The 12,040-nt window shown below is 41.9% G+C and overlaps 1 protein-coding gene and 1 pseudogene across 5 annotated transcripts in view; both read left to right on the top strand.

The window, feature by feature from the left end:
- The window catches only part of FOXP1 (forkhead box P1), a 432,878-nt gene that overhangs the window by 241,969 nt on the left and 178,869 nt on the right, over positions 1–12,040 (top strand). The window lies entirely within an intron of this gene.
- The window catches only part of LOC141585390 (small nuclear ribonucleoprotein G pseudogene), a 67,533-nt pseudogene extending 55,493 nt beyond the window's left edge, over positions 1–12,040 (top strand).

Genomic DNA, 12,040 nt, shown 5'->3' with positions numbered 1-12,040 from the left:
GTGTTCTTCCCCTTGGATTTCCCCCAATCTCAGGAGACAACAGTATTTCTCTTGAAAATACAGACAGTGGATGGGCCCTGTGTGTGTGTTTTCCAGGTGTTGATTTTCCAAGACATTCTCATGAAAAGGACTGGTATTGTTAAGTCATTTTTTAATATAAGGAGGTCCATGTTTGGGCATTGAAATTAATTTCCCTTATCTCACCATATAAATAGCCACCCTGGCTTCTTTGATTTATTACCTGGGATGGTTCAGTGGCACTAAAAACAGAGGACGGGAAGACATCACCTTTACGTGGCATCATTAGTCACAGCATTAAAAGCATCACCCTGAAGGGACTGCTTCTCCCAAGCTCCCGCGTGCCATGACGGCACCCTGTTTGTTCCCTCTCTCTGCGCTCAAGGCACTGGGCCCATCCGTGGCTTCCAGGTTGCATTTTCATTTCCTAGTAAGTTGCTGCTATCTAAACATCCTTTCCATCTTTTCTCCATAACATGGTGTGAAGAACTTCCAAAACTGCAGATATAATCCGTGATTAAAGACAAGCTACTGACTGTAAGAAAATATTTTAAAATCATGTCTCCAGCAAAGGACTAGTGTACAGAATATATAATGAACCCTCAATACCCGGTGATAAAAAAAACAACGAATACTCAGTTTAAAAGGGGGCAACAGACTTGACCAGAAATAAGCACATGAAAAGCCATTCCACATCGTCAGACATTAGGGAAATGCAAATTAAAATTATAGGGAAAGGGAAAGGAAAAAAATAGGATGAGATACCACTATGTATATGGCTAAAATAGCTACTGGTAATTCTAAGTGCAGGTGAGAATGTGGAGCAAGTGACCTCCCATGATGCTCGTGGGAACGTAAAGTGATGCTGCCACCTTGGAAAACAACTGGGCAGTTTCTTTTCTTTTCTTTTTTTTGAGGCGGAGTCTCACTCATTCACCCAGGCTGGAGTGAAGTGGTGCAATCTCAGCTCACTGCAACCTCCGCCCTCGGGTTCAAGGGATTCTCCTTCCTCAGCCTCCTCAGTAGCTGGGATTACAGATGTGCACCACCAGCCCAGCTAATTTTTGTATTTTTAGTAGAGACTTAAAAGAAGCCAGTCTCCAAAGATTGCATACTATATGATTCCATTATATATGACATTTCTGAAGAGACAGAACCATGATGGAGACTCCATAAGTGGTTGCCCGGGGCCAGGGGTGGTGGGGAGGGTGTGACTACAACAGGGTAGCAGAAGAGAGTTTGAGGGGGATGGAGCCCTTCTGTATCCTGACTGCTGGTGATTATACAAATCCATGCATGTGTTGAGATTCATACTCTGTGCCTCCCTCCAAAAAGTCAGTCCAAACTGCTGCACTTGCGCTACAAAGCCCAGCCTATCTCTTGTGATTCATCCAGTTCCCTCTCAGCCTTCTACACCTTTCTGTCAGGTCCCAAACATTTGTGGTCACTTTTCTTTCGAGACGGAGTCTCACTTTGTCATCCAGGCTGGAGTGCAGTGGCACAATCTTGGCTCACTGCAACCTCTACCTCATGAGTTCAAGTGATTCTCCTGCCTCAGTCTCCCAAGTAGCTGGGATTACAGGCAAGTGCCACCATACCTGGCTAATTTTTGTATTTTTTGTAGAGATGGGGTTTCACCATGTTGGGCAGGCTGGTCTCGAACTCCTGACCTCAGGCGATCCGCCCACCTCAGCCTCCCGAAGTGCTGGGATTATAGGCGTGAGCCACCGCGCCCAATGCGTCACTTTTATTTTCTAGCAGAGCACACTTGTACCCAGCCCTTTGCCCAAGAACCTCTCCGGCCCACTCTTCTGGCAGTCCATCTTATCTGCTGAATGAGATGCATCTTCACAACTCAGGTGTGGAGACTCTAGCATTTGGACTGGGAACTCTGAATAACACCCAGCCCTGGACATTTCATGCCCTTGTCAGGGTCCCCATAGCACCACCCTCATTGCCTGTTTATTTGGCTGGCTTGCATGCTGGGTTATACGTTTGGGGGGAGCTAATTCCACTGCTCAATCTCCAGCCCTGCGAAAAAGGCCACAGAGAGTTCAGTACATACACTAGTCAGGATGAGAAGTCTCTGCTCTGGAGGTGGAGTCCGGCTTTGTCTTGTTTTTCTTTTGGCTTCTTTTACTGAGTGCTTTTATCTCTGACCCTCTTGCTGAAATTTCTTACCTTTCATGGCTCTTTTAGCAGGGGAATCTTTGCTCATTTTTCCCAAACTACTTGTTAGAAAGCAATAAGCCAAGAAGGTTTTAAGACTTGTATACTTTTTTTCCTATTCAAGTAAAAGTAAAATTACGTGGCAAAATCATGAGCATAGAAGGGTTTTCTTTTTCATCAGAGGTTAGATGGGTTTTATAGTGCACTGTGAAAGGCGTTAGTAAAAGCCTTATTATAAACATACTTTTACATGTTTACTTAGCCCCATCTTCCAAATTCCCTTGGAGGGACAACAGATTTTCTAGAAAATAAAAATCAGCTCCTATTCATAACAGTGGTAAAAGTAATCATCGTAACGCTTATATTGTGCTTATAAAGTGCTGGACACTGTCTTAATGTGTACTTTATGCATTTTGTTTTATTTTTTTGTAGAGATGAGATCTTGCAGTGTTGCCTAGGGTAGTCTCTAACTCCTGGGCTCAAGCGATCCTCCTGCCTCAGCCTCCCAAAGCACTGGAATTACATACGTGAGCCGCTGTGACCAGCCTAACTTACGTATTTTAAATGGCGTACTCCTCTGAACAGCCTTAGGAGGTGGTATCACTATTATTTCCATTTTACATGTGAGTAAACAGTGCAGCGTGGTTCCATCACTTGTCTTAAGGTCAGGAGTGAAGCTAGGGTTCGGACCCAGGCCTCTGCCTTCATCTTCCAGAAGACTGCAACAAAGAGGGGAAGGAAGATGAGAGACAGGGTTTTCCTCACCAGGGACCACATGCTGACCTCCTTTCCCTTTTTCCCAGGAAGATATCCCCACACCCTTTGCACGGGCTGCCAAGAAGATCCACAATAGCTTAGAATGCTTCTTCTCTCTTCTAGCCAAGCATAATTCCCTATTTGTGTCATGATCATTATTAGAATAAGTAATTGAAATAATTAGAAAAGGAAGCTAAAAAGGAAAATGGTCCAGGAAAAAATATAAAATAACTTGGATTGTGCTTTACAACTTTCAAACTGTTTTCACTTAGTGTTTTCCCAAGACGTCCCTCACCACCACCCATTATTACTGCCAACCTTTTGCAGATGAGGAAAGCGAGGCCCAGAGAGGAGAGGTTATTGAGCTGCTGGGGTCACTGTGTTGTTCCCTGTGGGACTAGAATGCAAGCCCTGCCCTGCCCTGCCCTTTCTTTCCTGCCCCTTATCTCTCTTCCCGCCTCCCTCCCATTTGAGTTTTAATCATTAAGAAAGAGAAACTCTTTTATAAACCTTAGATGCAGGCAGTGTGATTTAATCTGTTTTTCCACGTGTATTAGTTTTTGTTGTTGCATAACAAATTGCCACAAATTTAGCAGTTTAAACACCTCCTGATTAGCTCATAGTTCTGTAGGTCAGAAGTCCAGGTGCAGTGTTACTGGCATCTCTGCTCAGAGAATAGGGAGGCTGCAATGCAGGTGGTAGCTGCACTGATTCTTTTCCCTGTCGAGAGGCTCTGGGAAAGAATCCGCCCATGAGCGCATCCAGGTTGTTGGTAGAATCTGTTCCTTTTGGCTGTAGGACTGAGGTTCCTGCTTCCTTGCTGGCTGTCAGCTTGTAGCTGCTCTCAACATTTAGTCTACCCACATTTCCCGTCGCATGGTTTCTTCCATCGTGAAGCCGGTGGGGGCACATCCATCTTTCTTGTGCTTCAGAATCTCTGACTTCCTCCGTCTCTGAGCTCTAAACTCCAGTTGAAAGGGTTGATGTGATTCCATCATGCCCACTCAGATAATCTCCCTTTCTTCAGGTCAGCTGATTTGGGACCTTAATTACATCTGCAAAAATCCCTTCACGTAGCACCTGGATTAGTGCATGATTGCCTCTCTGGAAGGGGGAGTTATACCAGGCATAGGAATGTAAGGGTCACCTGAGAATTCTGCCTCCCCTGAGAATTCTGCCTCCCACATAACTGCAGCATTAAAAATGGTGCACGCTGGCAGGAACCAGGGCCAACTTCAAGGAATTTGTTTTCTGTGGTAATTACATCAATTCCTTAATGTTTTCACAGTTTTTTGTTTTGTTTTGTTTTTGGCCAGCGTGACTCATTTTGTACTTATTAAGTCATTTGATTAAAAACATATTTGTAATCTGTATATTGTGTTTACCTTAAAAGGGTTGAAGAAGAATGAAGTAGACATAGGATTGGTTGAGCAACACAGTTCTATTTCACTAACGATTTAGTAAGTTAATTTCTTAAGCACTGTTTCATGCTTTCAGCCTCTGTGCTCCAGCTTCTCGAGCCTTCTTTCTGCTCCTTGGCTGTTTGATTTCTTCTTTACTTGTGGGTTTCATATTAAGTATTACCTCTTCGTGGATGAATTCCTTGATGGACTTCCCTAGAGTAGATTAAAAGTGAGAAGTTATTTTTTGGTAAAGCCTCTCTCTGAGGCTTCTTTCATGGTGGATCTCTAATTATTTCCGGATTTGTTGATTGCTGGTGTCTTACTCTGTCTCCCACTAGACTGCAGTATCAGAAAGAGAAGGGCCAGGTCTGTCTTGTTCTCCCCTCCTAGGCCCAGTGCCTCGACAGTGCTTAGTACAAAGTAGACACCAAAAATTATGTGTTTAATTGATGTGTATATACAAGCTCATGTTCTGGTGCCTGTAGAATGGTTAACTTCAACATTTGTTTCGAAAGGTTGCCTGAGTAGTGAAAGCAAGTTAATTATGAGGTCACCGCTAAAGCATTTATTGTTTGAAAAGCACCTGATTGGCAGTCACAAAGCTCTTCAAAGTTGGGGAGGGGACTCTACAAATGGTAGAGCCAAAGAAGAGTAATTTTTGTATTGTCCTTCAAAACATGCAGTGTCACTGGGAAGGAGGTGTGCAATGAGTCTTCCAAGTCATGGACAGCCTGGTGTTTGGATCGCAGTTTCTTGGCAATTTTTTTCTTCTTGGAGACCAAGTCTTACTATGTTGCCTAGGCTGGCCTCAAACTTCTGAACTGAAGAGATCCTCCCACCGTGGCCTCCCAAATAGCTAGGACTACAGGTGCATGCCACCATGCCTGGCTTTTTGACAGATTTTTTAATGTCCCAAGACAGATGCCTCTCTTTCTGATAATCCTCTTTTGAAAAGTTCCTCTCTGATTTTCCCCTAAGCTTCACCTTCTCCTCCAGACAGTAATAGTATTTGAATACTTAGAAGCTGTATGACATTGGGCAAGATAGTCAACCACCCTGAGTCTTGTTTTCCTTCCCTGTAAAATAGACATGATAATTCCCACCTTGAAAGGTCATTGGAAGGATAATGAATCCTGACACAAGGTGAGATTGGTAAATGCTATTTTCACTAATACTAGACTATATTAACTGTGACTACAAATCTGATGTGGAATTGAAATGCTCATCTTACAGCTCATCAACAGAGCTTTTGGAAGTTACAAGTTGAAATCCCTAACAGGAAAATCCAAAACCAGATGTACTTCAAAATCTGAAACTTCATGAGTGCCAACATGATGCCACAAGCAAAAAATTCCACATCTGACTTCATGTGATAAGTTTCAGTCAAAATGCAGTCAAACCTTAGTTTCATGCACAAAATTATCAAGAGTCTTAGATTATCTTCAGGCATTGTGTATTTAAGGTGTATACGAAACATAAATGGGTGTCATGGTGAGACTTGAGTCCCATCTATAAGATACCCTACCGTGTGTGTGCAGATATTCCAAGATCCTTAAAAATCTGAAATCCAAAACACTTCTGATCCCTATCATTTCGCATAAGGGATCCTCAACCTTTGAAAAAGTTACAGTAGGCATTCCGTTCCAAGGCCTCTGTGTGCCCATGGAGTAGCCATCATGAGCAAAGCTCACCCTCCCGAGTTGAAAAAATTTATGGACAAGAAGTTATCATTGAAATTAAATGGTGGCAGACATGTCTGAGGAATATTGCGGGGATTTGATCCCTTTGTGAATCTTGTGATAGATGAATGTGTGGAGATGGTGACGAGCAGACAGCAGAACAATATTGGAAAGGTGATAATACAAGGAAATAGTATCATCATGTTAGAAGCCTTGGACAAGTATAAATAATGGCTGTTCAGCGGAGAAATTCTCCATAGGGCCTGTTTTACTATGATGTAAAAATTAGGTCATGTACATTTCATATTAATAAACTTTTGTAATAGTCAAAAAAAGTTACAGTATATTTTGGGATCAATGGAGATGATATTCTATTTAATTGTTTTTTATTATCATATATTAAGTAAAGACTACTTTGTTTAAAATCTTTAAATTGAAATAAACAGATTTTGCATACAACTACTGTGAGTACTTGGGAAACTTGTAGTGCCCCTGGATTTTGTTAGAAACTCCAGTTAGCATTTTACTGTGGCTGTTTAGAAGTAGAGATTCATATCACGTCCAGAAAGCAACTTCTACCTGGTCACCTTTTCCCATTCCTGAACACATAATATAAAAAGAGTCTGTTGGCCAGGTATGGTGGCTCACATCTTGAATCCCAGCACTTTGGGAGGCCGAGGCGGGCAGATCACGAGATCAAGACCATCCTGGTCAACATAGTGAAGCCCCCATCTCTACTAAAATACAAAAATTAGCTGGGCATGGTGGCATGTGCCTGTAGTCCCAGCTACTCGGGAGGCTGAGGCAGGAGAATTGCTTGAACCCAGGAGGCAGAGGTTGCAGTGAGCCAAGATTGCACCACTGCACTGCCGCCTGGTGCCTGGCCACAGAACAAGACTGTTTCAAAACAAACAAACAAACAAACAAAAATTAGCTGGCCACGGTGGTGGGAGCCTGTAATCCCAGCTACTCAGGAGGTTGAGGCAGGAGAATTACTTGAATCCGGGAGGTGGAGGTTGCGGTGAGCTGAGATCACACCACTGCACTCTAGCCTGGGCAACAGAGCAAGACTGTCTCAAAAAAAAAAAAAATGTCTGTTTCAGTAAATGCAGACTGGCTTGCCTGTGCTCAACCCTGTCTCCACTTGGTTGGTTTCACTGGGATGAGGCCTCTCCTGCCCCGGCTTGTGCTGGGAATTAATAGAACCAAAGCGGTAACCATCCTTAGAGCCGAGGAACAGAAGTCATTGGGGCTTCAAAGAGTTCATTTCCCATAAAGTATCCAAAGTTGTTCAAAGTCGGTCAAGCTGTCATCACATTTCAGATGAGACCATTTTAGGGAGTAACAAGGGCAGAGTAGATCAATTAACATTTCTTTTAAAAAAAAAAAAAATCACTCTAAATTCAATGAATTTTCAAGGCAGGTTAAACAGTAATAGCAAATGTGGTGATGGAAGAATTGAGGCAGCTTCTGTTGTTGTATTTACTACAGTTATCATTTCTACACTTAAAGCTGCATTCCTGTCTTATTTATTTTGCCTGCCTTTTAATTCACTGATTGTGATTTAGAGAAGTCAGTGCATTGTATTATGGTGCATTATGAGTCTGAATTTCTGATTTAATTCCAACAGCATGAGCCCAGAACAGAGGACCAGGCGACTCTCTTCGTTACCCCAATTAGCCCGGCCAAGCTTAGACACCTGACTCCGTATCTCTTTGTATGCCTCAATTTCCCCTCCTGTAAAATGGAGCTATTTGCTTCTTATCTGAGAGTTGTAATCATAAAAGAAAATTTCCTATAGACGTGAAAAACATTTTAAATAGCATGCAAATACTTGCATTTGTATTTTTATTTTAACCCAAATTAATATGTGAAACCAGGACGCCATTTTCAGAGTTGTTGGCATTAGTTCATCATATTTCTAGGTGAAGTATGTGAAAGTGATTATAGGTAATAAATATCTTTTTTTAAAAAACTTATTGCAGAGGCAGTTTTTCCACTGTTAATGAGGGTAATTTGACTTGGTTGAAGGATTGCAGTTCTTAAGAATTAATGCAGTAATCCAATTCAAAGATTTAAAGAGATCTGAGATTTTTCACAGGTCGCGTGCCAGTGAATGTGCTCCTATCACATAGCAGCTAATGGACTTGAACGCCAGTCTGTCATTTACTGTTCCCTCACTGCATAGCAGCTTTGCCCTTGGTAGTGAGTATACTTTCCAAGCATTGCAGGTTATTTAGAAGTGTGGTATATTTGTAACACTTTTGAGAGATAGTATCCTATTTCCCACAGCCCCTAATTACTATAAAAACTGGGGTTATCTTTCTTAATTACATGTTTGAATCCTAATCTACTAAGGTCTGAGGAATATCAGGCTCAGAGGAGCTGCCTTCTTGCCTTTCTTTTTCAGAGGAGGGCCTTTTATTTTTTTTAATGTATTTTTAAAAACTAATTCATGTATCATTGTATTCGTACATATAGGTTAATTCACATGAATACAAAGGTTACATGCACTGTATTCATGACTTTCCATTTTTGATAATGTATTATTAACAGCTAACAATATTTTGTAAAGGCTTATTTGTAAAGGATGTTGGAAATGTTCTTATTTCCCGATCCCATTATGTTCCTAAATATTAAAAATCCCATTTTGAGGCAATTAGAAGCATTCGCTTCTTCCTCCACGTGTGTTCTCTAGACAGCGTCACCATTCTGTGCACACAGGAATCTTTGTTCCTTAATTAGAAAAAGGACTAGAGCTCATTAGTTGTGGTTCCATGTGGTGTCTGCTCGAACACTGAGGCAATAATACATTACAAGGAGAGATCCAGCCTAAATCTAGGAGGCTCTCCATAGCTCTGAGAACTGCGAAAAGATACATAAATCTTGGAGGGTCCTTGTAGGGCCACCCTCCCATCCTGCACTGTCCTTGAGGGCCTGGCTGGCTGCTCATCAGTTTTAAAGCCAAAGAAATTTATATATTCACAGGGGGAGGGAAGGGGAGAAGGCACAACTTGTATAGAAATCTAGAACTTTACCTTTATTGAAAGCCCATGGTCTTGCACACACACACACACACACACACACACACACACACACACACACAAACACAAACTAGATAGAATTGTATTTTTTTTTTTTTTTTTTTTAAGTTAGGGGGCACCATCCAGATGTATTCAGATGTTATTGAAGGCTGGTGACTTGTTGACAAACATGATAGAAATGATAGAAGACCACATATCCTAGGCTGATCTCACTGCTGGCATTGGACATCAGGGGAGCTGCAAGAGTTCTGAAAGCTATAACTCCCAAACTGAAATGGCAAAAGCTTTAGACTGCATCAGTTATCAACAAAGAGCCCTGCTTACCACCGTCAGAACAGGCATTTCTCCCGCCTCCAGGAAACTTCATGCATGCATCTAATGTTCCCCAAAATATTAACAGTACAAATGATGGACCCATCTCACTGGTTAAGATCAAGGTTCCTGCAGCAGAGAAGTGAGCAGGTGGAGTGAAAATTCTCAGACTGTATGGAGGATGTTTTGCTGTGGCTTGGCTGGGCTGGCAAGGATGTGCTGAAATATAAAGGGATATGGAGAAGTGAGCAAAATGTCAGTTTGAAAGCCAGAGATTGGAAAATAGAGCAGTTATTTTGAGGGTCAATTCATTTCTCTTTGAGCAGGGTTTATCCAGTCAGGTAGCTAACACCCTGGAAGGAAAAGGACTCAGGGGCCGCTAGGCATGTCTGAGATACTCTCCCACCCCCCACACGCTAACCCCCTCCTCATTTCTTGCCTTCTCCTTCCATCCCTGCCAAAGGATAAATTGCCCTCATCCTGCTAATGCTAATGGAAGACATTATTAACAAAAGGGAGTGTTCATAAAGGAAGCTGAGATCTGGCAAGTGGAGGCATGACACCCATACGCTGATAGTGGTACAGGTCAGAAATAGTGAATATGGAAACAAATATTTCGCTGAAATGTTCTGCCATTTAAAGGGACATGTCTACTAGCAATATACATACATATTTTTCCACCAGTAATCTTTTTTTTTATGTTGTATTTCTCGGAGAAAGAAAAATAGATTTTAAAATGTAAAAACCTGTTCTTCAATTGAGTATGCAAAAATCTCATTGCAGTATTTATTCTAAACCTGCTCTCATAATGTTCAGTCAAGGAGAAAACAGCAAAAAACAGTTGTTGATGGACTTAGCAGAGAACTGGATTAAATAAGCATTAGTCTACTGAAGCTGATTACAGGAATATGAAAATGCAGTATCTTAATGGTACATATTTTTATGTGGCAGCTCAGTTGCCTTTCATTTTGCAGCTAATATGTCTATTCTTATGAGTCATTTACTTCTTTAATTACCTTTTGCAGGCAAGGCACCATGGTATATTAATGTGAATGATTTTTACTGCCAGTTTATCATACAATGCCCCAGAAGTTGAAAGGCGTAATTGACTTGGAAGAACAGCTCATGAAGGAAACAATATTTAGTTGACAGTTTTCCTTGTACTCTCTGTTGACGTTTATGAGTTTACACTATGCTAAAGGAGTAATAAACACAATTTTCTTTCAATAACAGGAAAGGGTAGCTTCTAAAATACATTTGTGGAAAACACATTTGTTCATTTCTTGAATAATATGAAAATAACACATTTCCAGTGATAAGGTTTCTCAGATTGCCAATTGAATTAAACCTTCGAAGGTGCATTTATAACCTGTCTCAGAGCATTAGGAGATATTAGGGTTCATGCGATTGAATCTATTTAATGAATATTTAAATTATAAACAGATTTAGATAAATCAGATTTAACGCTGGGTGTTAGGGTGAGACTATTTGGTCCTGTGCTCCCAACTTCCACGAGAAGGGAAGGCAGGACGGCAGCCTCGGGATTGGGAATTGTCTGGAGGAAGATTTTTTTTCTCCAAAGGGAGGGAAATTCTCACAGTACATTTTGGAAAAGTAAAGAAAGCATAGTCGATGCAACTCCTTATATGGCCTGGCCTTTGAAGAGTTAAATAGAGATTTGGGTGGGTCGCCGCTGTTTTGGAGCCTGGAAAGGTGCCTTGACTTGACTTGGGCAGCATTTTTTTAACCATCACTTCCACAGCCCCCTTGGCCCTAAGCTGGTTCACTGGCTCTGGGCAGGCCCTGGTTTGGCACATTGGTTCAGAGGGAGTTAAACTTTTCACAGTTTTCTGGGTTGTTTGCAGTTCAGTCCTGTGCAACATAATGAAAGTTTTCTAGCCATCTGTTGTTAAGCTGGCGGTGAACAAGGCCAGTATATCCAAACAAAGTTCTGGCCTGCTGTAAACTGAACCTGTCAGTTTAGCATAGCTTTGCTGACCCCTCCAAGGAACAGGGCAGCCCTCGGTACCAGGCACTCACCGCTTAGAACTTTCAAAGGGGAACTATTTTGGGGGTGGGGGGTAGGGGCCTGTTTACTTTTTTCTTCTGTGTTCCTCTCACTGGCTTGGACTGGTTTATACTTAATCTTTAAATGTACAAATGGATACTGGTCTCCCCTCCTTTTTCAGAGGGGAGGGCATTTCTTCTTAATAGGAGATTATAACTTTTCTTTTTTTTTTTTTTTTTTTTTTTTTTGAGACGGAGTCTTGCTCAGTCACCAGGCTGGAGTGCAGTGGTGCAATCTCGGCTTACTGCAACCTCTGCCTCCCGAGTTAAAGCGATTATCCTGCATCAGCCTCCTGAGCAGCTGAGATTACAGGCGTGCACCACCACACCCAGCTGATTTTTGTATTTTTAGTAGAGATGGGACTTTACCATGTTGGCCAGGATGGTCTTGATCTCTTGACCTTGTGACCCACCCGTCTTGGCCTCCCAAAGTGCTGGGATTATAGGTGTGAGCTGCCGTGCCCAACCAGGGATTATAACTTTGAGAACAAGGTAGGAATGTCTGTAAATGTATGTGAGATGGCCGTGATGCAAAGGGATATTCTATGCAGTTATTTTGTTTCATTATTTTCTCTTTCAATACCTTGGAGGG

Source organism: Saimiri boliviensis, chromosome 8 (assembly GCF_048565385.1).
Source record: "Saimiri boliviensis isolate mSaiBol1 chromosome 8, mSaiBol1.pri, whole genome shotgun sequence".
Classification (NCBI taxonomy): Eukaryota; Metazoa; Chordata; class Mammalia; order Primates; family Cebidae; genus Saimiri; species Saimiri boliviensis.
The sequence above is the reverse complement of the archived record's forward strand: the minus strand, read 5'-3'. Positions and strand labels throughout refer to the sequence as shown.